This window comes from Schistocerca piceifrons, chromosome 7, assembly GCF_021461385.2.
Source record: "Schistocerca piceifrons isolate TAMUIC-IGC-003096 chromosome 7, iqSchPice1.1, whole genome shotgun sequence".
In the NCBI taxonomy this organism is placed as follows: domain Eukaryota; kingdom Metazoa; phylum Arthropoda; class Insecta; order Orthoptera; family Acrididae; genus Schistocerca; species Schistocerca piceifrons.
In genome coordinates, this window is record NC_060144.1 from 69,614,032 (window position 1) to 69,638,257 (window position 24,226).

A 24,226-nucleotide genomic window follows, 5' to 3' on the forward strand; every position below is an offset into this window, starting at 1 on the left:
TGTAAGCAGCTTCGATGCATGAGCTGTTAAGCTGATTGTGCGATAATTCTCGCACTTGTCAGCTCTTGACGTCTTTGGAATTGTGTGGATGATGCTTTTCCGAAAGTCAGATGGTATCTCGCCAGACTCATATATTCTACACACCAAAGTGAATAGTCGTTTTGTTGTCACTTCCCCCAATGATTTTAGAAATTCTGATGGAATGTTATCTATCCCTTCTGCCTTATTTGACAGTAAGTCCTCCAAAGCTCTTTTAAATTCCGATTCTAATACTGGATCCCCTATCTCTTCTATATCGACTCCTGTTTCTTGTTCTATCACATCAGACAAATCTTCACCCTAATAGAGGCTTTCAATGTATTCTTTTCACCTATCTGCTCTCTCCTTTGCATTTAACAGTGGAATTCCCGTTGCACTCTTAATGTTACCACCGTTGCTTTTAATGTCACCAAAGGTTGTTTTGACTTTCCTGTATGCTGAGTCTGTCCTTCCGACAATCATATCTTTTTTGATGTCTTCACATTTTTTCCTGCAGCCATTTCGTCTTAGCTTCCCTGCACTTCCTATTTATTTCATTCCTCAGCGACTTGTATTTCTGTATTCCTGATTTTCCCGGAACATCTTTGTACTTCCTCCTTTCATCAATCAACTGAACTAAAATCTTATTTTTTTCGTTAAACGGCAATGCGGTAGGGTGTCAAATGTCCTACTGCAATCAAGGAATACGTCATCAATCTGAGCGCCGTTGTCCACTGCACTTGGATCTCATGGAGGAATAGAGCGATCTGAGTTGCGCAGGATCTGTGTTTGCGGAATCCATGTTGTTTTTGTAGAGAAGATGCTCATTTTCCAGAAACTTCATAATTCTTGAGCTTAAAACATATTCCTTAACTCTACAACAGACTGACATCAACGATATAGGTCTGTAATTGTGTGGATCTGTCTTACGACCTTTCTTAAAAATGTGAATGACCTGCGCGTTTTTCGAGTCGTTAGGTACCTATCGTGGCTAAAGTGATCTACGATAAATTACGGCTAGAGGGGGAGCAAGGTCTTTCGCATAATTTTCATAGAACCTTATAGGTATCTCATCTGGTGCTGACGCCTTTCCGCTACGAAGCGACTGTAGCAGCTTTTCAATTCTACAACTGTACAATTACTTCAAGAATATGTCAGCTACTGACCATAAACTGTGTTGGCAATTACAGCCCTTCGTCATTATCCGCATCCTTATCACCAAATTAGTTTAATAGTGGACATTCTGCCTAAGCATAGTATTACGACGTTTAATCCTATGCCCTTGTCGTAAGTTAGGTAGAATACATCTCGTGCTTATAGATAAGTTGCAGAGAAACTGAGAGTAACATTTATAGACATTTGAAGAGAAATAACAGGAATAATAAATAAATAGCACCGCACGAAGATTCTTGTTACTCCTAGCCGATATACTAACTGGAAGAGGAAATAGGAAGAAAATCATGAAATTTTAAGTATCATTCCGGAAACACTCTTGTGTCATTAATTTGTTCATAGGCACACACTAAGGTCCCCGCAACACGGTACCGTTGCACGTCGATAGGAGTGGGAAACAAATTGGGCCAGGCCATTCACAAAGTCAGTAGTGGGTGCGCTAACATAACATACCACAGGCGATGTAAACTATTAAGCAGCCGTTGCAATAAGGCCAAAACGTAGATTTTAGATCCTGTATTATAAAGTATTTCACATTTATTATTTGTGTGGTGTCTTTTTTCAGACACATCTGAGAAACAGATGCAAGTATTCGATACAGCGGCCACTGGCCGCAGTTGGCGACGGAATTAAATTCTCCCCTTAACCGCCTAGCTATTCGGACACGCTTCCCTTCCAACCCAGATCGTGAACTTGTCACACAATACACATGTGGCATCCAAGATCCATTATGCGCATTGCTCGCAGAGTTTTCTCATTTCCGTAATAGTTAGTATACAGGGTGTTACAAATAGGTACGGCCAAACTTTCAGGAAACATTCCTCACACACAAAGAAAGAAATTATGTTATGCGGACATGTGTCCGGAAACGCTTACTTTCCATGTTAGAGCTCATTTTATTACTTCTCTTCAAATCACATTAATCATGGAATGGAAACTCACAGCAACACAACGTACCAGCGTGACTTCAAACACTTTGTTACAGGAAATGTTCAAAATGTCCTCCGTTAGCGAGGATACATGCATCCACCCTGATGCACTGATGCACCCCTGGAGAATGGCGTATTGAATCATAGCCGTCCACAATACGAGCACGAAGAGTCTCTACATTTGGTACCGGGGTTGCGTAGACAAGAGCTTTCAAATGCCCCCATAAATGGAAGTCAAGAGGGTTGAGGTCAGGGGAGTGTGGAGGCCATGGAATTGGTCCGCCTCTACCAATCCATCGGTCACCGAATCTGTTGTTGAGAAGCGTACGAACACTTCGACTGAAATGTGCAGGAGCTCCATTGAGCATGAACCACATGTTGTGCCGTACTTGCAAAGGCACATGTTCTAGCAGCACAGATAGAGTATCCCGTATGAAATCATGATAACGTGCTGCATTGAGCGTGGGGGGAAGAACATGGGGCCCAATCAAGACTTCACCAACAATGCCTGCCCAAACGTTCACAGAAAATCTGTGTTGAAAACGTGATTGCACAATATCGTGCGGATTCTCATCAGCCCACACATCTCGATTTTGAATATTTACAATTTGATCACGTTGGAATGAAGCCTCATCCGTAAAGAGAACATTTGCACTGAAATGACGATTGACACATTGTTGGATGAACCATTCGCAGAAGTGTACCCTTGGAGACCAATCAGCTGCTGATACGGCCTGCACACGCTGTACATGGCTGAACACATAACACTGATTCCATTCTGTCTCGTGTGCTGGTGGAAGTAAGTAACTTTATACTTCTTCTGTACTAATACTGCTGAGAGTTGTTGGTCTGTGGTGGGATGTTTAACTCTCTTCTCCACCCCTACGACTGGCATCTGAAGCTGACCACAGAAGGATCCTACTTCAGCCATAAGGGCCACGAAGATACGGAATGAGAAATTAGTGCTCATAGAGAGGCATATTGATGGTTCTCTTTCCTCACACTATTTGCGAGTGGAATAGAAAAGGGAATGAGTAGTAGTGATACAGGATTCCCACCGCCACGCACCATACGATGCCTTGCAAATGAGGCATATAGATGAAAATGTAGATTTAGTCTTGCTACTAAGATGTCCCTCCATCCATTTATAGGTACACAAATGTGAGCATATTTATCGAGAAAACAACATAGGGAACTTCCGTTGCCGATTGTGTATCACTAGAAACCTTCGTATTTGGCCTTAGTTTTCTCACTGCAGTCACTTTTTGAGATGTATGTGAGAGGTTGTAATATACTTAGAGGAATTGGTGTAGAGCTCACATCTCAACTCCTCTTTCGTCAGAGTATTGCTTATCGTAATCTCGCAAATCTTTCATCTTCGGCATATATTGTATTTGAATCCACCTGTTTTCGACGAGTAAGACATGTCTCCCACCGAGTTACAGACTACTGCTAATTCTCTTGAAATCACATCACGTTCTGCTAGCACTGCTCGATTAGTTAGATGGCTGTCAGGTCAGAGAGCTATCACGATGAGAAAAACAGCACACTAACATACAGAAGGAAATTCACAACCATGCAGAGTATATGTGGACTGCACAAAGAAATTCAGAAGCATAGCACCTATAATTCACCAATATCAAATGACTGTCTATAAATGTCACTCTGAATCTTTTTATCATGTTTCTGTGATTAACACTCCAGAAATATGACTGAGTAATTGTGACCAAGTCTTTGTTGACAGCACAGTGTGTCTCTTCCCTCATTATTTCTGTAACATCTAATGCAGTAAACCCGCAAACATCGATAAAATTACCTGGTAGAGAACTCGATATGAATGTACTGCATCTCTCTCTTCCGATGTATCAGGGAAACAAATACCGTCTTTGTATTCACATGGACCACGTGTGGTAATCCCATTAAATATAGGCGTACATGTATTGGTCTACAGGAGTAGGAGATCAATGATTGAACTCACTTCCACGGACCTTTGTAAGGTTTTGTCACCTGTACTGGAAGATGACCACGTCGACTATCAGTCACAAGGAGGTGTTTCTTGTGTTGTTTAATAACTAGTTTGATACATTGTTTTTCGTTGTAACACATCGAGGCAGTGTATGACAGGAGCTGTCTACACAGCCATACATTTTCTTCTACCATGACTTCGAGATCTGTGTTAGGTGCTAAATCAACATTAAAATGTTTCGATCCATTGGTTGTCACAGAAAGCGGAACACTGTGTGGCGTAAACCATGCTGGTATCAGAACACACAGGGTGCTTGAAATAAAAGACAGAGGTGGTGTTTCTGACTGACACAAATTTGGAAGACATCGCAAAATATGGAAAGTGGAAGAGTTTGTGGGAGTGTGGAGTGTTTCTAAACAGTTGTCCAAAGGTGATGACCTCTACATTTAATCTCATTTTTCACAATAATGGGGAAGCAGATGTCTCAGTGTTCCACTTCAAAGACACCAAGAGCATTTGTTCCTCATATTGCAGCCATGTACGCGATCACTGTTTCGGTGCTGGTCATTCACAGAATGTATTGCTCCCACCAACACTCTCCCCATTGCAAACAAGTGGTATCAGTCAATCCTTGTGTGTTAATCAGAAGCGTACTAGTAGGGTTGGAAAAGACACCCTTGATAAGGGGAGATGTATTGCAACAAGCACCACAGTTGCTGTCGATCATTTTATGGGACAGATGTAAGCACAGCATATTTTCTAAACCATAATCGGATGTGAGAACTTGGGAGCTTTACACCGCCAGAAAGTATACTGTGCATATTTCACAGAGAATTTATGTTTTTTTTTGGTGTAGACTAATCATCTTAGTAAGTGGGATGGAAAACTTGCGGGGGGGGTATGTCAGATGTCCTACGTATATGTCGTGCATTAGCGTATTAAGAGTGTTGGACTCTGAATGAGAAATGTTTCGGAAACCACATGGCTTAAACATTATATTGTGTTTTGGTTCAGAACCATGTAGCCTTAGGAGTGTATGTGTTTATGTTCTACGATCATTTCTCTCCTGCCAATATCTTCTTGGTACTGACCCGAGACACGAGATCATTACTTCAGAATTGATAGTACAGTTGACTTGTGTAAAATGCTTCAAAATGTCCGATTTCGAGCTCAATCATGCATAAACAACACGTCTCTTCTTAACTGTCTATTATATCTCCACAACACTACCATATCTCCCACACACTTATAAGGGGTGCTAACCTCCTTGACATGCACACATCTGGAGAGATCTTGTGCACTTAGACGGTTGTCATGAGTAAGTCTGTTGCAGATCAGTCTTCACTGAACACCAGTTACGGACTCAGCTGACTCTTCCTTCATGAGATGTGGAACTTGTAAGGCATAGTACCCTCCTACTACTGGTCAGTTGTAAATTAAATTGACGACTGTGTTGCAGGGAGCGTTGGTCAGAGACAGTGCGGAGAGATTAAAAAATATACAAATTTATTTTACAAATACGAGAATATTCTGTCACTCACATCCGGAAAGGGAAAGTTGGCCAATCACAATCGTAAATTTCGCACTATGATCGAAGTGCTAGATATACGGAGATAACCGAACTGCATCGGTATGGGACGCTGTCTGGAATATTTTGTATGTATGTCTGAGAATTAACAGCAAGTAAAAGTCATGTACAGTTATCTATCTTCATTCACAATCTAGTATATTATACACGTAAAGCAGTGGAGGTGTCGTTTAGCGATGAAACAAATACTGGGAAGCATGCAGCCATGTCATTGGTTGGCACTGAAATTACGGAAAAGCTGGTAAAACTGCTAAAATTGATCGCGTTATCAACTGTGGCGCTTATTACAGTACATAAGCCTATATTGACGGTGTTTTTTCCTCCCCATCCGTCAACTGGTGCGCTGCTGATTACCACATAGTGATTGACAGACGCCACTAGTTTGAGATGGTTAGAGTCGTGGTGGGAGTAACATTTCCCGGGAGTGATCAGCACCGACACATTGACGGCGTCCATGGCTGCAATATGAGGAATCAATGCTCATGGTCTCTTCGAGATGGAACACTGAAATACCTGCTACGCCGTCACTGTGGAAGATGAAGTTGAATGTAGACGTTATCACATTTGGACCGCAGTTTGGAAAAGCTCCACAATGCCGCAAGCTCTTTCAGTTTCCATATGTTGGGATGTCTACCACTTTTTTGTCCATAAGAAACAATGCTTCTGTCTTTAATTTCCACCATTCTGTGCGTTCTGAGACCAGCATCGTTTACGCCGTACAGTGTTCCGTTTTCTGCGAAAACCAATGGATCGAAACATTTTAATGTTGATTTAGCACCTAACGCTGATCTCGAAGTCATGGTAGAAAAACAAAATGTATGTCTATGTACTCAGCTGTAGTCATATACTGCTTCGATATGTTACAGTAAAAATCAGTGATAAAACTGGCTATCAAATAACAACACAAGAACCCTCTTCTTGAGACCGATAATTGATATGGTCTTCCTCCAGTAGAGGTGACAAAACCTTACACAGGTCCTTGGAAGTGACTTCGATCACTGGTCTTCTACTCCAGTGGGCCAACACATGTATATTTAATGGGATCACCACGTATGGTCGATGTCAACACAAACACAGTAAGAGTTTCCCTGATATATTCGAAGAAAGAGAGGCAGTAAGATCTTATTGAGTTTTCTATCAGGTAATTTAGCAAAGTTTTTACAGTTCGTAGTTTTACTCTGTTAGATGTTACAGAAATGTTTAGGGGAGAGAGACACTGTGGTGTCAAAGAAGACTCGGTTACCATTACACTGTCGTATTTTTGGTAAAGGATATTAGGACATGTACAGAGTGACATTTATAGGCCGTCGTTTCTTATCGATGTACTGTAGGTGTTACGCTTCTGAATTTCTTCGTGCAGTATGCGTGAACTATGCGTGGTTGTGAATTTCCTCTTGTATATTACTGTGCTATTTTTCTCATTGTGATGTCTCTCTATCTGTCAGCTTTCTAACTAATGGTACAGTGCTGTCGGACCTGATGGGATTACAAGATAATTAGCAGGAGTCTGTAACTTAGGGGGAGGTGGGGGGAATGAGTTATCTATCGAAATCAGATGGATTCAAATACTAAAATTCGAAGACTAAAAGAATCCTGAGAATAGGACAGGTAAGCGATACTCTGACGAAAGGAGCGACGAGAGGTGATCTCTGTATCGGTTTTTCTAAGTATTGTGGACAAACATATTGTAATGTCTCAATACGTCTCATGAAGTGACTGCATCGAGGAAAATTAGGGGCTAATACAAAGGTTTCTACAGACACACAATCAGCAGCAGAAGCTCTGTCTTTTGTTTTCTCGATAAAAGGTCAACTTTCTTCTGAGAGTGTTATGTACCTATAAATGAATGGATAGGCATCTTAATAGGTAGATTGAATTTACATATATATCTATATGGTTACTTCGTGAGCCATCATACGGTGTCTGACGGAGTGTAAGCCGTAGCTCTACTAGTCATTCTCTTTCGTATTCAACTCGTAAATACAGTGAAGGAAAAAGTCTGTCTATACGCCTCCCTATGAGCGCTAATTTCTCGTACCTTGTATAGTCGTCCTTACGTGAAATGTACTAGTACATAGGCGGAAGTAGAATCCCTCTGTGGTCATCTTCAAAGGGCGGTTTTCAATAATGTATGTCGAAAAGAACATTCTGTTCCCTTCACGAATTCCCATTTGAGTCCTCAAAGCATCCACCAACTAATCTGGCAGGAGCCAATAGGAAAGCTTTAATAGAGGGGAAGCATATCGTTCAATACCCTCGTATTTACACCAGCGACATTTAAGCGCCCACTCCTCCTGAGAAGGGTAGCCGAGCGGTTCTAGGCGCTACAGTTCGGAACTGCGGTCGCAGGCTCGAATCCTGCCTCGGAAATGGATGTGTGTGATGTCCTTAGGTTAGGTTTAAGTAGTTCTAAGTTCTAGGTGACTGATGACTTCAGAAGTTAAGTCCCATCGTTCTCAGAGCCATTTGAACCATTTGAACCTCTTGAGAAGGACAGGAAGACTTTTGGGAATATGGATTCCTTAACACCTGTCCAGCATGCCAAACTGTGGCTTGTCGGCTGGGAGCGGTACAGCGCTGACATTCGGGTAGACGTTCACGACCTGGTGGGTGCTGTTCACATGCAATCCGGTGGCGGAGGCGTCGTGGGGTTGGAGAAGAGAGTGAAACATGCTGAAAACTGAAAGGTTCACCAGTATTAGTACGTGTGCGGTACACCCGAATGCTAAAGGATTGACTTCCACCAGAATGACAGGATAACTGAGGGAATGAGTGCACTTACCGATGGATGTCTTCAGCTGCTTGACGACGGTTACCACCTCTTTTGGTATCAGAGGAAGTGACTGCCTAGCCTATGGGAAGATGTCACGGAAGTGTCTGGAGCGGTCACGTGGCGAGCGTAATACAAATTCAGGAAAAATCATACTAAGAGACTCTCATGATCTATTTAATTAATAAGCCCATGAATTGTATGTCAATGGAATGTCATCAGGCGAGTGGAAGCGAGGGGGAGAGTAGCATGGATATGATTCAAGACTTGGAGCCATAATCAGACGTTTTCCAACTGTCGCATGATCCTTTAACGGAATATCAATCTCGCACCTACCAGGGAGAGATGACCATCGTAATAAAATCAGCTGTATCGTCGAAGTAATACGTAGTACAAAGCTGATTTTTGTAGCTTCTCTGTGCAGTTACCTTGAGAGGTTTAATATTTGACGAGACGTTTGTTTACTGTTACAGATTTCGAAAGTCAGGAGGCATACTGCGTAGAGGTAGAGCATGCTCTTAGAGCTCCCTCATGAGCTAAGAATGAGTTTAATATTCAAGCACTGTGATGCAGGACTTGGCAGACAGAAACAGATTTTCCTGATAAGCAAATATAGGCTACATCATAGTGTTATATATGATTGTCACTAGTAACGGTACTTTAGCAAAGTGAAAATGCTTCTATGGTCTGACTCCTTCTATTCTCTAATATAACTCGTATAAACGGAAATATTTACTCCTTATCTGGGGGAGGGGTGGGAGGGAAGGGGAGGTGTGGACGTAGAAGATGGGAGGGTCGGGCAGCGAATGGTGGGGGTGGGTGGGGGAGGGCCAACAGCACCCTCTGGTAGTAATGAAGTACGTCCGTTGGTCTCTGACCCTCAAGGTGAACATACAAATTTGACATTCATGCCATTTTGAAATCCTCGCCAAAATTTCAATTTCCCATCAATTCCAGGGCTGGGGATGGGGGAAAGGACTCAAGTGTTGGATGGGGAAACCTTTTACATCATCAGGAGTTGGGGTAATTAATTGATTATTAATTAATTTGCATAATATTTTGATATCAACTTGATATCAAAGATATGGTGGTACCCCATTATCCCACTACTCCTCTCTGTCTCAGTGTCTGTGGGTCTTGTTTCATCATAGTTCATGGCATGATTCAGTTCCAGATTGTGCTCAGCGGTGGCTAATTTACTTGCCTATCTTAGTCAGGTATGCCTGTGATGTTCTTTGCATGTTCACTGCCCTAGTTGTTTGGCCAATGTACGACATGACATATTGGGAAGGTGCATTATAAATTCCTCGTTTCTGTAATGCCAGGTGGTATTTCACATTTTCCAGTAGCCTTGTTATTTTGGTAGGTGGACAGAACACTCACAAAACATTCACTGGTCCCCAGCCAGTTGGTAGCTGATGGCTGTAAACACAACAAAGCTCTCACAGTATTCTGCAGGAGCCAGTTCGTAGGTACTGGCCACAGATGGGATCGGTATATGATCTGAGTTCACCCCCTCAGCGTCAGTTAAGGCCTGAAGATGGCGTATTGACTCACAGAAACTGGTTGCTATGCAATGAAGTAACATCAAAACGACGGCTGGCGATGTTTCATTTTATTACGTAAGTGAACGGCCGAAGTCGCACAGACCATCGATGACAAGGATAGACGTACAAAAATTGCTCAGGCGTATCCTAACCTCAACGTATTTTCTGTGTTGGGGAAAATATTAAGAGCAGACAGTGCAGCCATGAGCAACCCTCTGTCTCCAGCAGTTGATAATATGCTCATGGATATATCTGAAGAGGAGGCATTAGAAATGGCTAGATACAAACCCACATGCTTCTTCAGATTTGTAGATGATACCATTATGGTCTGGTCTCGTTGTAAGGATAGTCTCAATGAGCTCCTTAACTCACGCCATCCAATCAACAAGTTCACCATGTAACAGGAAAAGGATAGCTTGTTGCCGTTTCTGGATGTTTTGTCAAAAGCAAAGAAGATGGGTCGACTGGCCACAGTGTTTATCGCAAAACTACACACACTGATTCATACCTACAAGCCATCATCTCCGCCCAACCAGTGCAGCAGAATGGAGTTCTAAAAGCATTGCTCCACAGAGTACATACCTTGTCACACCCAGATGGTTTTGCAGTAGAAACAGAGCATCTACTGTGAGTGTTCTGCAAGAATGGATACATGGCCGAACATATTTGGAAGGCCTTTCAGCCACTCACCTATCCAGAAGAAGAGCAAGATCAGGTAAACACTGTGGCGTATCTGCCCTCAGAGTGGCCTGTTTCGACCAGAATCAGCGGATTCTCAAGAAGCATAACACCAATTGACCGTAATGTACACGCATCACAATAAGAGGCCTATTGAGAAATTTGGAAGGCGACCTGGGATTATGAAAACCAGGAACTTGTAACATACCTTGCCAGTGTGGCATGTCGTACTTTGGTAAAACAACAAGGACAGTTGAAATAAGATGCAAAATACAGCAGAGGCATGCCCAACTAATACCGACAACTAAATCAGCCACTGACGAGCAACGTGTGGAACTCAATCATTTCGTGAAATATGACGGAGCGATAGATCCCAGTTACGGAGATAGTACTACAATAGATTTTATGGAGATAAAGGAGAAGAAAAACATCATGAAGCGTGAAACTGGGTACGATCTCAATAGAGACTGCGATCCTGGGCAGGTGTTCCTGGAAACGCAACGGGACCAGCAGCATACCTCCACATTAAAAAGCACTGAGGGTCTGTACATGGGAAGCAAACCACAGACAGAGCACCATGTTCACTTGATCAAAGATCTAACGTCGCAGGTGGCTACTACCGGGATCGCCTAAACTAGGTGGGACCAAGAACGTAAAGCCAGAGCGTAGATGAATGCGTGGGACTGAAAACGAAACACCAGCACTTAGGCTCGCGAACCGGACCAATGAGGAAACGCCTAAGCACGTTTCTAGCGTTAGCGGACAGGAGACAGAACCATTGGAACCAAAAACGGAGGAGTTAGAGCATAAGTATAAATAATGGACCTTTTCCGCACTACTGACCAACTTCCCTGCTTAATCATCCCTGCAATCTCTTAGAAATCCTAATCCAAATCCCCTTAAAGCAATTCCTGGCAACCAACAATGCGCTGATTGCCGAAGAAATCCGTTTTCTTGCTGGGCATAGCACACTGTATGAAGCCATTCTCCTTGTGGAGCACATATGCTCGCAAAAATACCAAGGGGACACTGCATCGGATCCATTTCCCTCGACATCGAAAAGATGTTCGGCATGGGTGAAAATTATGAAAAATATCCTAATCTAATCACTGCACATCTTGGAAATCGTCAGGTCCTTCCTAACCAACAGGAAATCCTATTCTTCGTTAGACGGAGCAGACAGTCCGCAAATACGGGAACGCCCCAAGGTTATTTGCTTGGCCCCCTCACTCCTATATACTAGACAAGGGGAGGGGGCGGCACAGATAGCCCTCTATGCCGATTGCACTTCAGTATATCACATTGGCAGAAACATCAATTACATACTAGCTAGATACAGCGTCATATAAACCGTGTTGTTAATTGGTGTGACACAGCGAATGCGAAAATATACGTATAGAAATGCCAGGCAACATCTTCACCACAAAGAGGAAGATTCAAATGGTTCAAATGGCTCTGAGCACTATGGGACTTAACATCTATGGTCATCAGTCCCCTAGAACTTAGAACTACTTAAACCTAACTAACCTAAGGACAGCACACAACACCCAGCCATCACGAGGCAGAGAAAATCCCTGACCCCGCCGGGAATCGAACCCGGGAACCCAGAGTGGGAAGCGAGAACGCTACCGCACGACCACGAGATGCGGGCTGCACAAAGCTAACAATCAGAAACAGCCAGATAAACGACCAGGACCTGCCAAGGAGAGCTTTAATTAACTATCTCGGACTAAAAATCAACAAAACACTAATGTTCAATGTGCCAGACTCTATTAGTTATAACCAGTACTAAAAAGCAGAGTGTTATCAACAGAAGATAAAATATACACGTTGAAATTCGTCATTCTGCCACTAGATCATAGGTATGGACATAGCGGCCGACATAAGTTTGGACAACGTCGAGAAAGTCCAGCCATCATCTCAGATACACCACGATTCACCAGCAACGAATAGCTGCAGGTCACACTGGGTCACCCCATCATCTATCACCTTATCACACAAAAATCCATCTCATTCCATGAAGCATGCTATAATTCATAGTTTCATCTCATCAACTGGCTTAGTGAAAGAGAACACCCACAGCACAAGACATCCACCGTCACTATCCATCGCCAATTCAGATTATAGGCACCACTACCATCATCTAGTATATAAGTAAAATTTCCATTACCATCAAAAATTCACTGTTACGTACATCATCATAAATCGGGTGACACAGTCCCCAGGCTATTACACATTTTCCCGTCATTTTTTAAAAACTCCATGTTAACTAAGCGGAAGACAGAGTGCCACACAACGGTGGACTTCTTAGAATAAATGGGTGAAAATGCACAAATTTGACGGAATCGACAAGCAGTCTCATGTCGCATCTGATGAAATATCATGCAAGAATGACACTGATATCCGCCAGAATACCCAACACCTCAAGATGTCAACAGATCACCGGGAAAGTCTGAAGAAAAACATTATTATTATTATTATTTTAACTTCTTACTGAACAACTGAACAATAATAAATACTGCTTCACGGCCCCCCCCCCCCCCCATGTTTTCTTTTCCCTTCTGGAGTCCGTGTTGTTCTTGATTTCTTATCCTTCTTCCTAGAAAGACCAAGCATAGTATTTTATCCATAAAAATGTGTCTTAGATGTTGTTTCCTTTTAGTTATTTTCTTACTTCCGTAATCTCTGTTATTCTTGACTTCTTTTCCCAAACATGCAAGACTAGGGGACTGCAAGACTGGCAGAAGTAAAGCTGTGAGGACAGGGCGTGAGTCGTGCTTGGTAGCTGAGATGGTCAGCCGGCACGGTAGCTCAGCGTGTTCGGTCAGAGGGTTAGCGGTCCTCTGTAATAAAAAAAAACTGAGTTAATGGATCAACGACGAACTGAAACGCGTGTCTTGCGACGTCCGCCCCGAGCAGATAGAATGAACGAAAACGAACAAAATGAGAAAAAAAAGATGGTAGAGCACTTGCCCGCAAAAGGCAAAGGTTCCGAGTTCGAGTCTCCGTCCGGCACACAGTTTTAATGTGCCTGGAAGTTTCATATCAGCGCATACTCCGCTGCAGGGTTGATATCTCATTCTGGATAAATTTTTATCATTAGCCTGTTCCCATTCAACATTATCGTTATATAAAAATATTTCATACATTTTAATTAAGTTCTAATGAAACATTTCCTACATTGCAATTGTCATTAAGAGCCAAGGTATCTGTGATAGGGGTGGTGTTAAGGGTGTGCGGATGGTGGGGGGAGGGTCTAGAAACAGCAACAAAAATTACCTACCCCTTCCCCCACCAAAAAAGAACAACCTGGAAAAGAACCCTGTGGGCGCGCCTGGTTATAAATAGCCTGCGAAACATGGTAATGTATGGGGAGATCACAATGTCAGCAGACGAATATGACTGATTGATATAGAAGAAAATTGAGGGGCAACCGGTTTTATCTGAGACAGATGTTCACTGTTGTCTAGTGTCTACATTAGCTGGAACAGGTAGACCTTGAAAAGGGTGAGATAGATTATGGGCTATAAAAGCTCGTGGCATAACCTTCTGAAATTTGATGTTTCCGGAGAAAGATTGAGGATCGAAGAAAGATCTAGGAATTACGATTGATACAATTCGAAAAACCATGAAATGTTTCAAGCCCCATTTTGGTATTAGAGATCAGTTTGTGGTGCGTTTGATAAAGCTGTCTGCGGAGTACGTACATAGAGGACAGAGAAAGAGAGAATGGGAGGATGAGAGAGATAGGACGCAGGAGTATAAAGAGACAGCAACAAGGAGAGGTGGAGCCAGAGTCGCGTCGTGTCGGTAAATTCCAGGTTTAATTAAACAAGTTGGGCAATCCCTGGGGTGGTGAGAGACGGGCCCCCACCCTCCAGCCTCCCAATTCACCCTCTCACAACACGTGCCCGTAGCGACCGCTTTTAGAGAGCCCGGCTGTTCCCGGAACTGCTGGCTTGTCGGGTTTCCCACTGCAGAGACAACTGAACACACAGTGCCTTAATGCACTTAGCAGAGTTAAACGCCCTGCGATTTACGTCTCATCTTAAACCTGACCGATCAAAGTGTCAACTTGTCACTCACTTCATATTGCAGCTGCATGTTTCACCACGTAGTGCTAACAGTTTGATGGAGCTGGAACACCTGAGCGGACTGACACTTTTACAGCCAGACGTTCTGCAGAGCCTGGAACTCTTTCTGGGAAAGCGGCTTTTTGGGGATCGTACAGAGCCACACTAAGATTTTATTTACTGTCTAGAATTGTAGCGCAACCTACTATTATCTACGATACCCATTACTAGGAATTACACTACGTGATCAAAAGTATCCGGACACCCCCAAAAACATACTTTTTTCATATTAGGTGCATTGTACTGCTACCTACTTCCAAGTACTCCATATTTATGGTCGAGCGGCTGCTCATAAGCCGCACATCACGCCGGTAAATGCCAAACGACGCCTCGCTTCGTTAAGGAGCCTGAACATTGAACGACCGAACGGTGGAAAAATGTTGTGTGGAGTGACGAATCACGGTACACAATGTGGCGATCCGATGGCAGGGTGTGGGTATGGCGAACGCCAGGTGGACGTCATCTGTCAGCATGTGTAGTGCCAACAATAAAATTCGGAGGCGGTGGTGTTATGATGTGGTCATGTTTTTCATGGCGGGGGCTTGCACCACTTGTTCTTTTGCGTGGCAACATCACAGCACAGGTCTACGTTGATGTTTTAAGCACCTTCTTGCTTCCCACTGTTGAAGAGCAATTCGGGGATGGCGATTGCATCTTTTAACACGACGGAGTACCTGTTGATAATGCAAGGTCTGTGGCGGAGTGGTTACACGACAATAACATCCCTGTGATGGACTGGCCTGCACGGAGTCCTAACCTAAATCCTATAGAACACCTTTGGGATCTTTTGGAACGTCGGCTTCGTGCCAGGCCTCACCGAGCGACAACTATACCTCTCCACAGTGCAGCACTCCGTGAAGAATGGGCTGCCATTCCCCAAGAAACCTTCCATCACCTGATTGAACGTATGCCTGCGAGAGTAGAAAGCTGTCATCAAGGCCAAGGATGGGCCAGTACCCTATTGAACTGCAGAATTACCGATGGGGGGCGCCAAGAAATTGTAATTCATTTTCAGCCAGGTGTTCGGATACTTTTGGTCACATAGTGTACTTTCAAAATGCGTTACAAGGTTGCAGAAACTGCGACCAGCCACTTTTTATAGCACTATTCTGCGTCTAGCATCTTCTGGTTCGATTGCCCATCTTCAAACGAGGTCACGGTTAGGCTGGTCGGTGACAGTATTGTAGTGAGCTGTCGCAGACAACGAATATGAAAGCAATATACTACGAGAAGTGTCTAGGGTTCCATCAACACGTACCACCTCCACAAAAGTCTGTTACGAACTCTAGTTCAGCTGTTCCCACATTTCGGTGATCATGTCATCTTTTGATAAAAGACGCAAATTTGTAGAAACAGTAATGAGGTAATACACTTAAGACAGAACTGTGGTGCATGATACCTACGACACACCTTACAAAAATGTATTCTCATCAGTAACATTCAAAAAATGGAAATACAAAAACAACACACATGTTCCATAAACAATCACGAAAGAAAAGAATTTATAAATCTTCTTCGTTACAGCATGCACCATTTAGACGACATGGCCTGGGAGATTAAGTTTACGGATGCACAGTCCATGCACGAAAGTGTACGTAGCGTCTGTTTTATCTTAATACAACGAAATATCTCAAAAACAACGCTTGGTACTGAAATAATGTTCTGAATGAAAAGTTGATATTAGTATAGGGGACATTAGTTTGTGCAACACTGGTGACCTCCTAATCACACCTCCTGCGTGAGGTATTTTGAAATGGGGAACCCACGTTCATTTTTACTACATGTTTGGATTCTACGCTAAAAAATACATGAGTTTTAATCGAACCATTATTTCCCATTCGTGGCAGATGGCGCTATAATTGACCGATATCAAGTGTGTATGTTTTTGCAATTCATAACCGACGCATTTGTTTCTATATTTCATTTGCGATGTAAATGTACAGCTTTGTGTTCTAACAGTTGTATTTATGTTCGAAATTTACTTTGTTGCTTCAAACTTGACTGTAGAGTACAATAGGGTTAGCCGTTTCAGTGTCTGGTTAAAAAGTATGTTTAGTGTAATCCAAGAACAACGACGTCGCCGTAATACTTTTCTGTTCCCATTGGACTGCTTGATATCGGTGAGTCTTCCTGCCTCTCACTTTTGGGGTTCATGGTTTCGGTGAGTCACCTTGTATATTAGCATTGGGGGTGCTTCTTGCTGCCTCGCCATGAAATACAATTAGTTCGATCCCCTCTGCAACAGATACCACGTCTATTAGGCTATCTGCGCCAGAATAAGATCAAGAGCGAAGTGGTGCCGAGACATTTGGTGTTCGTGATTATAAGAGGGCCCAGCGCTGCAATGGGGCGTACCATTTGGCGCTGAGCGGTGGGGCCAGCTTGTGAGTGTGTACGCGGTATGTATGTATCCATGGTAGGTGTGCCTGTCACTATCACTTAATGGGCATTTTACCTTATTAAAATGGTTGAGATCTGTATTCTGTCGGTAGCACCCAGCGCCAGCCCCAGCGCGAGAGTACGGTGGTTTGACGCGAAGACACAAAGCAATCACTGAGCCTAATGGCAGGATTCGAGTGCGGCCACCGAAATCAAGCATTCCGTCGGTTTAGGGATTCACCACAGTCAATCTCGTAGGGAACAGAAAACTACCTTGCAGTGTAAGGAGTTTATCTGCCATAAATATCAATGTTTACCAATGTTATTTGTAGTGTACTGCTATGTCACCCGAACAAGACACAGCCAGGGCAAAAGCACCATACGCGGAAAGATGCGAGCTGGTGCCACTGCCTTAAGAGACTCCACTTGCGTGAGTTCCACCTGCGCCACGGGCGGCGCTGAGGATGAAGACATCGACTTCGCCTCGACCAATTGCCTGCCGAGTACAATCCGCCAATGGACGGACGACTACGGACAGAACCTACTCTGAAAATGGAAAAGGAGCTCTCGCCCACTTGGTTATGGATCATATTCCAGGGCTAATTTAGGTAGGGAACGTCGTTTAGCGAACACTTAGAAGCAAACAGACAGTTTCTGCAAATTGCATTTGCACATACTGTGAATTTTACCTACTATTATTTGCACTTAGCCATTGAGCGCCTTTTTCGTGTTTATTAAATGTAGTGTTGCAGCCTTAATCATTCAACATGTCGAAAAAGTAAGTAAACTTTTTTAACTCAATTCGTGTGACTTCGTTACTAATTTGTTGGAGAGTTGTAGAATCTCGTTCTTCTATCCTGTTACCTGATCCTGGGCCATAGCTGTGTACTAGTGGCAGGGAGATATCGCCTGCACTCGAAGCCGTTTCACGAAATCATTCGGCCTCCACAGCAGTAGGGACGAGGCCTTAATAAAACTGGCGACGAGCGTTTACAAAATGTACAATCGCACTTACGACATTCAAGTAACGTTTGAACATCAGTGTCAACCGTTGGAACGCAAAGGATTACATTTACAACGTAAATGAAATGTAGATTCAAATGTGTCGGTTATTAACTGCGAAGACAGGTCCACTTGATATTTGTTGATTACAGCGTCATCAATCACGAATGGAAAACAATGATCTGATTCAACTATACGTATTTTTTGCGTAGAATTAGAATGTAGAATAAAAATGGGTGGTTCCAGTTTGAGAATACAAAGTTGATCCCGCGTACGCAGGAGGGGTGGCTAGAAGACGGCCATTTGTAGCAGCGTCAGATGTCTCGTTTACTAACATTAACTTTTCACCTACAACATTTTTCCCCACTACGTGTCGTTTTCGAGATGTATAGTTGTCTCGGTTATGAGTTCTGTGTCCCTGCCTATATTTGCTTCCTAAATTATAGAAAGGCCTTTGATTGTGTCATGTGGGAGAAGTTGTGGCATGTGCTCAACGAGTGTGGGGTTCCAAAACACCTGGAATGCTTCCTAAAAGGTCTTTATAATAGCCATACTGCAACCATAAATGTAGATGGTGAATACTTGGAATTCTTCGATGAGACAAATGGCGTCAGACATGGTTGCATATTGTCGCCTCAGCTCTACAATATCTATGCAGGGTGTGTAATCAGGAAAGCGCTGGACGGCTGGGACGGTGGGATTTCAATTGGCGGCAGAAAAATCAACAATTTACGCTTCGCAGATGATACTACACTCATAGCAGGAAGTGAGGAAAAACTTGGTAATCTGTTCTGAAGAGTGAAAGATATTAATCTAAACCTTAGTCTAGAGATAAACATTAAAAAACCAAACTAATGGTTATAAATCGCCAAGGCATCGATCAAACCCAACTTACAGGATGCTTAAGGAATCTGGAGATAGTAAGTGATTATGTATATCCAGGCTCTCTGATCAATTGGAAAGTGTGATAAAGAGATAAGACGACGAATCATTCTTGGCCGAGCTGCAATGGTCAAACTCACTAAGATATGGCAGAATCGGGCAATATCCAAGACAACGAAGATGTACTTGGTAGAAGCTTTGGTGTTTCCTGTATTCTTATGCGAGATCTGTACCGTGAAAGGTGGTGAAAAGAGCCGCGTTGATGCCTTCGAGATGTGTTGTTGGCGGAGGATGCTACGTGTACCGTGGACACAAAAAAGAACAGATGTTTCAATAATGAAGAACTTAAAATCACAAGAATGTTATCTTCTTGTGTCAGCCGGAGATACCTTCAGTTCCTTGGGCACATTTTCCGTGACGTCCTGAATTTTCAAACTTTAACGGACTTTTGGGTTTCTGTCTACATATATGCAAGAAACACGGGGGAATAACAGGAGTGTAAGACAAAGAGGGAATCGCTCAGATTAGAAAGTGTGTAAGGTGAGGATGTAGTCATTCTTCCCTACTGTTCAATAAGTAAATCGCTGAAACAATTACGGAAATAAAATAAAATTTAAGGATTTGGATTGAAATTGAAAGCTGAAGCATATCAATGACAGGCGGAGGCAATATAAGACATTTTGGATGAAAAATCAGTCTGATGGTCATATAATATAGACTGGGAGTAAACCAAATAAATAATAAATACGGCAGAAGTGACATTAGCGATAAACGTGACATCTAACTTTGGGTTCATTAACTTATCGTGGTTGGGTTCAGAGTCAAATACAGTTTTTTAAAGGACAAAAGTCTTTTGCAGTACCACTTGATGGCCCATAGCACCGAAGTTGAAATTGAGAAATAAATAATTTCTGCAGTCTACGGCGAAAATGATTTCTTTTAAACACTAACTAGGGAGTGCTGTAGTAGAGTTACTGAGATAATTCTGCTACCTCGGAAGCAAAATAACAGATAATGGAGGATATGAGAATCACGGAGGATATGAGAATCACGGAGGATGTAAGAATCGGACTAGCACTGGCAAAGAAGGCATTCCTCGCTAAAATTAGTCTATTGCGTAAAGCACAGGATTCACAAAAGTATGCTGAAAATTGTGATCTCTGATAAGATGAGCAATGAGAGGTTCGGCAGCAGAAACTATGAGAAAAGGAATATGCGGGAAATTCCGACCAAAGAACAGGTAGAATGACAAGACATAGGGAGAATATAAGGGAGCCGTTGCGGGCAAGAAAGGGGGAAGATGTACGTTGAAGTACATCCAACAGATAAAGGAGGGCATTGGGTAAAGTGCTGCTTTGAGATGAAGTGGAAGACACTAGAGAGAAAGTCATGGCGGGACGCATGAAATCAGTCTCAGAAGGGTTCCCAAAGGGAAAAAAGGTGAGCGATGTCGTCGCTTTTATTGTTTGTTTGCTATGGCGCTCAAGAATGCAGACCACTGTTGCCAGTTGGAGCGACATCGACGGCGTTTAAGTGTCCATTGCAGTATAAGAACTTTTTTGCGACGTCAGAGGAAGCTGACACAATATGATTCGTGCCACCACTCCACCTCTAATCTACGGCGTATACCTGTCGACGCAAACAGGTGCACATCTGTAGCAGTGACGCAGTGCTGAGTGTGGACGCAGATGTTCTGTCCATTACTGTGGTACTTTGATGCTGCAACGTTCTTGTCGCTGCATACGACCCTCTTCTACTCGATGTTTCCATGCAGAGGTCAGTTTTGCAGCAGCAGCGCTAGCTCGGACCAGTCACTACCGAATCACCAAGCAATTTCTCTGAACTGATCATTCTGTCTCGTTGGACATATTATTCGAAACGTGCCTTACTCAACAATTGCCGATGACGTCTTCGCAACGGGTCCCTTTAGAGAAGGTCAAAGATTAGATTACATTAGATTCAGTTTTGGTTCCACAGACGCAAAAAATAAGATGATTCTCGTGGGTGTGGAACATGTCAGAAAGTATAACATAAAAACATACGACATTTCAATATAATTCTTGCTACCCTGATCATTTGTCAGGAGATTGTCGAAATAGGTGAATACAATGCGGTAAACTGTGTAAAGTTCCCTGGCAGCACACACACTATTAATAAACTAAAATTTAATTGTACTATATACGTCGCTATGAAGCAATTTGTATATACTGTAATTATTTAACAAAAAATATTATTTAATTTTGTGTAAAGGACATTCGTTATTATTGTAATATTTTCTGTAGTAATATTCTCGATGTATTTATGATTGTAATATTTCTATACTCATAATGTAATTACGAAATGTGTCAATATCTGCGATAACAAAAATGTAAAATACAGCCGCAGATTGCAAAGAGTCATTAACGGTTGATAGTGATGTAAATAGGAATACATAGTGTGCATTCTTTGTCTTCTTCCTCGAGAGCTGAGAGAGAGAGGAACCTGTGACGTAGAATTTTATGAATGGGTAGACTTCATTTGTCTGTATCTAGATTTAGCCGCCATTAGAGGAGAAATTACAAACTAATGTAAGTTGAATTATTGTTGTGGTCTAAATACATTATAATTTATCAAAAGTGTGTATTACTAATGTAAATTAGCTTGCCCATGTCATCTATAACATTTCTTTAAAGAATTTTCAGCATTTTTAGGAATTATCGCTGGTGTTGCTGGACTGTGCCACGACCGAACGATTTGCAGCGGCGGCACATTTAAAAAATTGTTCCGCTAAGAAAAATTAACCAAACCCGTAAATGGGGAGCAGATAAAAATTAGCAGTGAATTAAGTACATGTTTTTCTTTTACAGCGATACAGAGACTGACGGAATTTATTACTAGTTTCACATTTGTGCATTCGTAGGCGGATAGTTAACGTTGAAATTTAACAATTTGTTGGTTCTTTCAAACAACTTAAATGTATAGTGAAGCGTGTTTTATCAATGATAATTAAACGCCGGCTTGGCAATATTTAACCATTTTCTGCTAATAGAGACAGTCTTGTGTTCCATAGCTAACGCCGGGAAAGAATTCAGTAAATATTAAAAAAAAAAAAAAAAAACCACTGCATTTAGAAAATGTGTGCCAAGGCCGAATTATGTAAAAGATATAATTCTCAACTAAATATTCTTAATCAGTTAATACGAATTTATCAGCATGAGAGGGTTGACTAAGTTCACGTAATTTTAAATGTACTTAATTCTGTCTAAATGAATTTTTATTACCCCACGTAAATAAGGGGTTCTACAACAAAGTTCGTACAGAAAGAAAGAAAGGCAAATCAACTAAAAACAAATTTAAAAAAAGGTAACTGTTTATTTTTTTATTTCATTAAAACTGGAACAGCCAATATTTACAGAATTAACACGCTGACAGAATGAAACATTGTTATGCACTATTAATAAATTGATCGTATACAAAATACATCTTGAATGTGCTGTCAAAACTGTAATCAAACAGACATTTTTACTTAAGGTGCCATAACACTCTCTGTTAAGATATTCATCTAGAGCGTAGAAGGAGTTGCCTATATAAAGTGTTTCAAACTCTGTTTAAACCTTATTTTACCTGAAACCAAGTTTTTAATGGTTGTTGGCAATTTATTGAAATTTGTGTTCCTGATTATTGGACTCCTTTTTGGACCAAGGTAAGTGATGTTAGGTCTTTATGTAGATTCTCATTCATAGTATTGATACTATGTATTGAGCTATTGGTTGCAAATGTATTATTTGTAAAAAATTTCGGTAAGGAATAAACACACTGAGAAGGAGTGATGGAATACGAAGTTCCTTGAACAGATTTCTATAAGATGTTTTTGAATTTACACCACAACTGATTCTTATCACACGCTTTTGAACCCTAAAAACTTTTGCTCGGCTTGATGAGTTGCCCCAGAATATGATCCCATACGACGTAATAGAATGAAAGTAAGCAAAGTATGCAACAGTATATTTATATCTCATTCGTCTGACATCACTCTTTCTCACTGCAAATATTGACTTGTTTAGGCGCTTAAGCAATTCTGTGGTATACCCTTCCCAACTGAATTTGTTATCGAGTTGCAATCCCAGAATTTTAACACTATCAACCTCTTCTATCTGCATGTCTTCATATGTTATATACATGCTGGAAGGAAATCTCTTACAGGTTACTCACAGCTTGGGATTGTCAGGTTCTCTGAACAGTGCAATGGATTATCTGAGAGCAGTCTTTAAAAATAACTTCAGTAAAATGGAAATGACACTCATGTGTCCAAAAGAAGTAGCATCCATCATCAGATCCTTAAAATCTAAGTATTCAAGTGGGTATGGTAACATATCAACGAAGTTAAGCAAAGAGTGTTCATGCGAGTTGACTTCTAACTTATTTCTGTAATCAGTCTCTCATCGGTGGAACATTTCCAGACTGGCCAAAATCTGCTGACGTTAAGCCTCTTTACAAGAAGGGGGATATACAGATACTATCAGACTATCGACCAATTTCACTTTTGCCAGCTTTCTCAAAAATATTTGAAAAGATTGCTTTCAAGTATCTCCTTAAGCATCTGACTGCAAGTAATATATTGTCCAATCACAGTTTAGATTTGTTAAGGATTCTGATATAGAGAAAGCTATTTACACTTGCAGTGAGAATGTACTTAATTCATTAGATAATGAATTAGAGGCTACCTGCATTTTGTGTGAACTTTCAAGAGCCTTTGATTGTGTGAACCACATCATTCTCTTAAGTGAATCAGAATATTATGGTGTCACTCGCAATGTTGCGAAATAGTTTCAGTCTCATCTATCTAACAGGAAACAAAGGGTGTCCTTGCGAATACCTGTGCAGTAAGCAGGTCAGTCTTCATCTGACTGGGAATTAATTACATGTGGTGTTCCTCAAGATTCCATCTTGGGTCCATTGCTTTTTCTTGTGCACATTAATGACCCCTCATCTGTTACATTGCCAGATGCTAAGTTTGTTTTGTTTGCTGATGAAACAAACATTGCAATAAGTAGCAGGTCAAGTACAGATTTAGAAATAACTGCTAATCAAATTTGCGCTGACATTTATAAGTGGTTTGAAGCTAATTCACTTTGAGGCGACCCACTATATTCAGTTCAGAACCTGTAAGAGAAAGGCTTAG

The 24,226-nt window shown here is 41.9% G+C and overlaps 1 protein-coding gene across 1 annotated transcript in view; it reads right to left on the reverse strand.

Annotated features, from left to right (window-relative positions):
• The window catches only part of LOC124805225 (acetylcholine receptor subunit alpha-like 1), a 412,453-nt gene that overhangs the window by 117,881 nt on the left and 270,346 nt on the right, over positions 1-24,226 (reverse strand). The gene's annotated exons all lie outside the window — the stretch shown is intronic.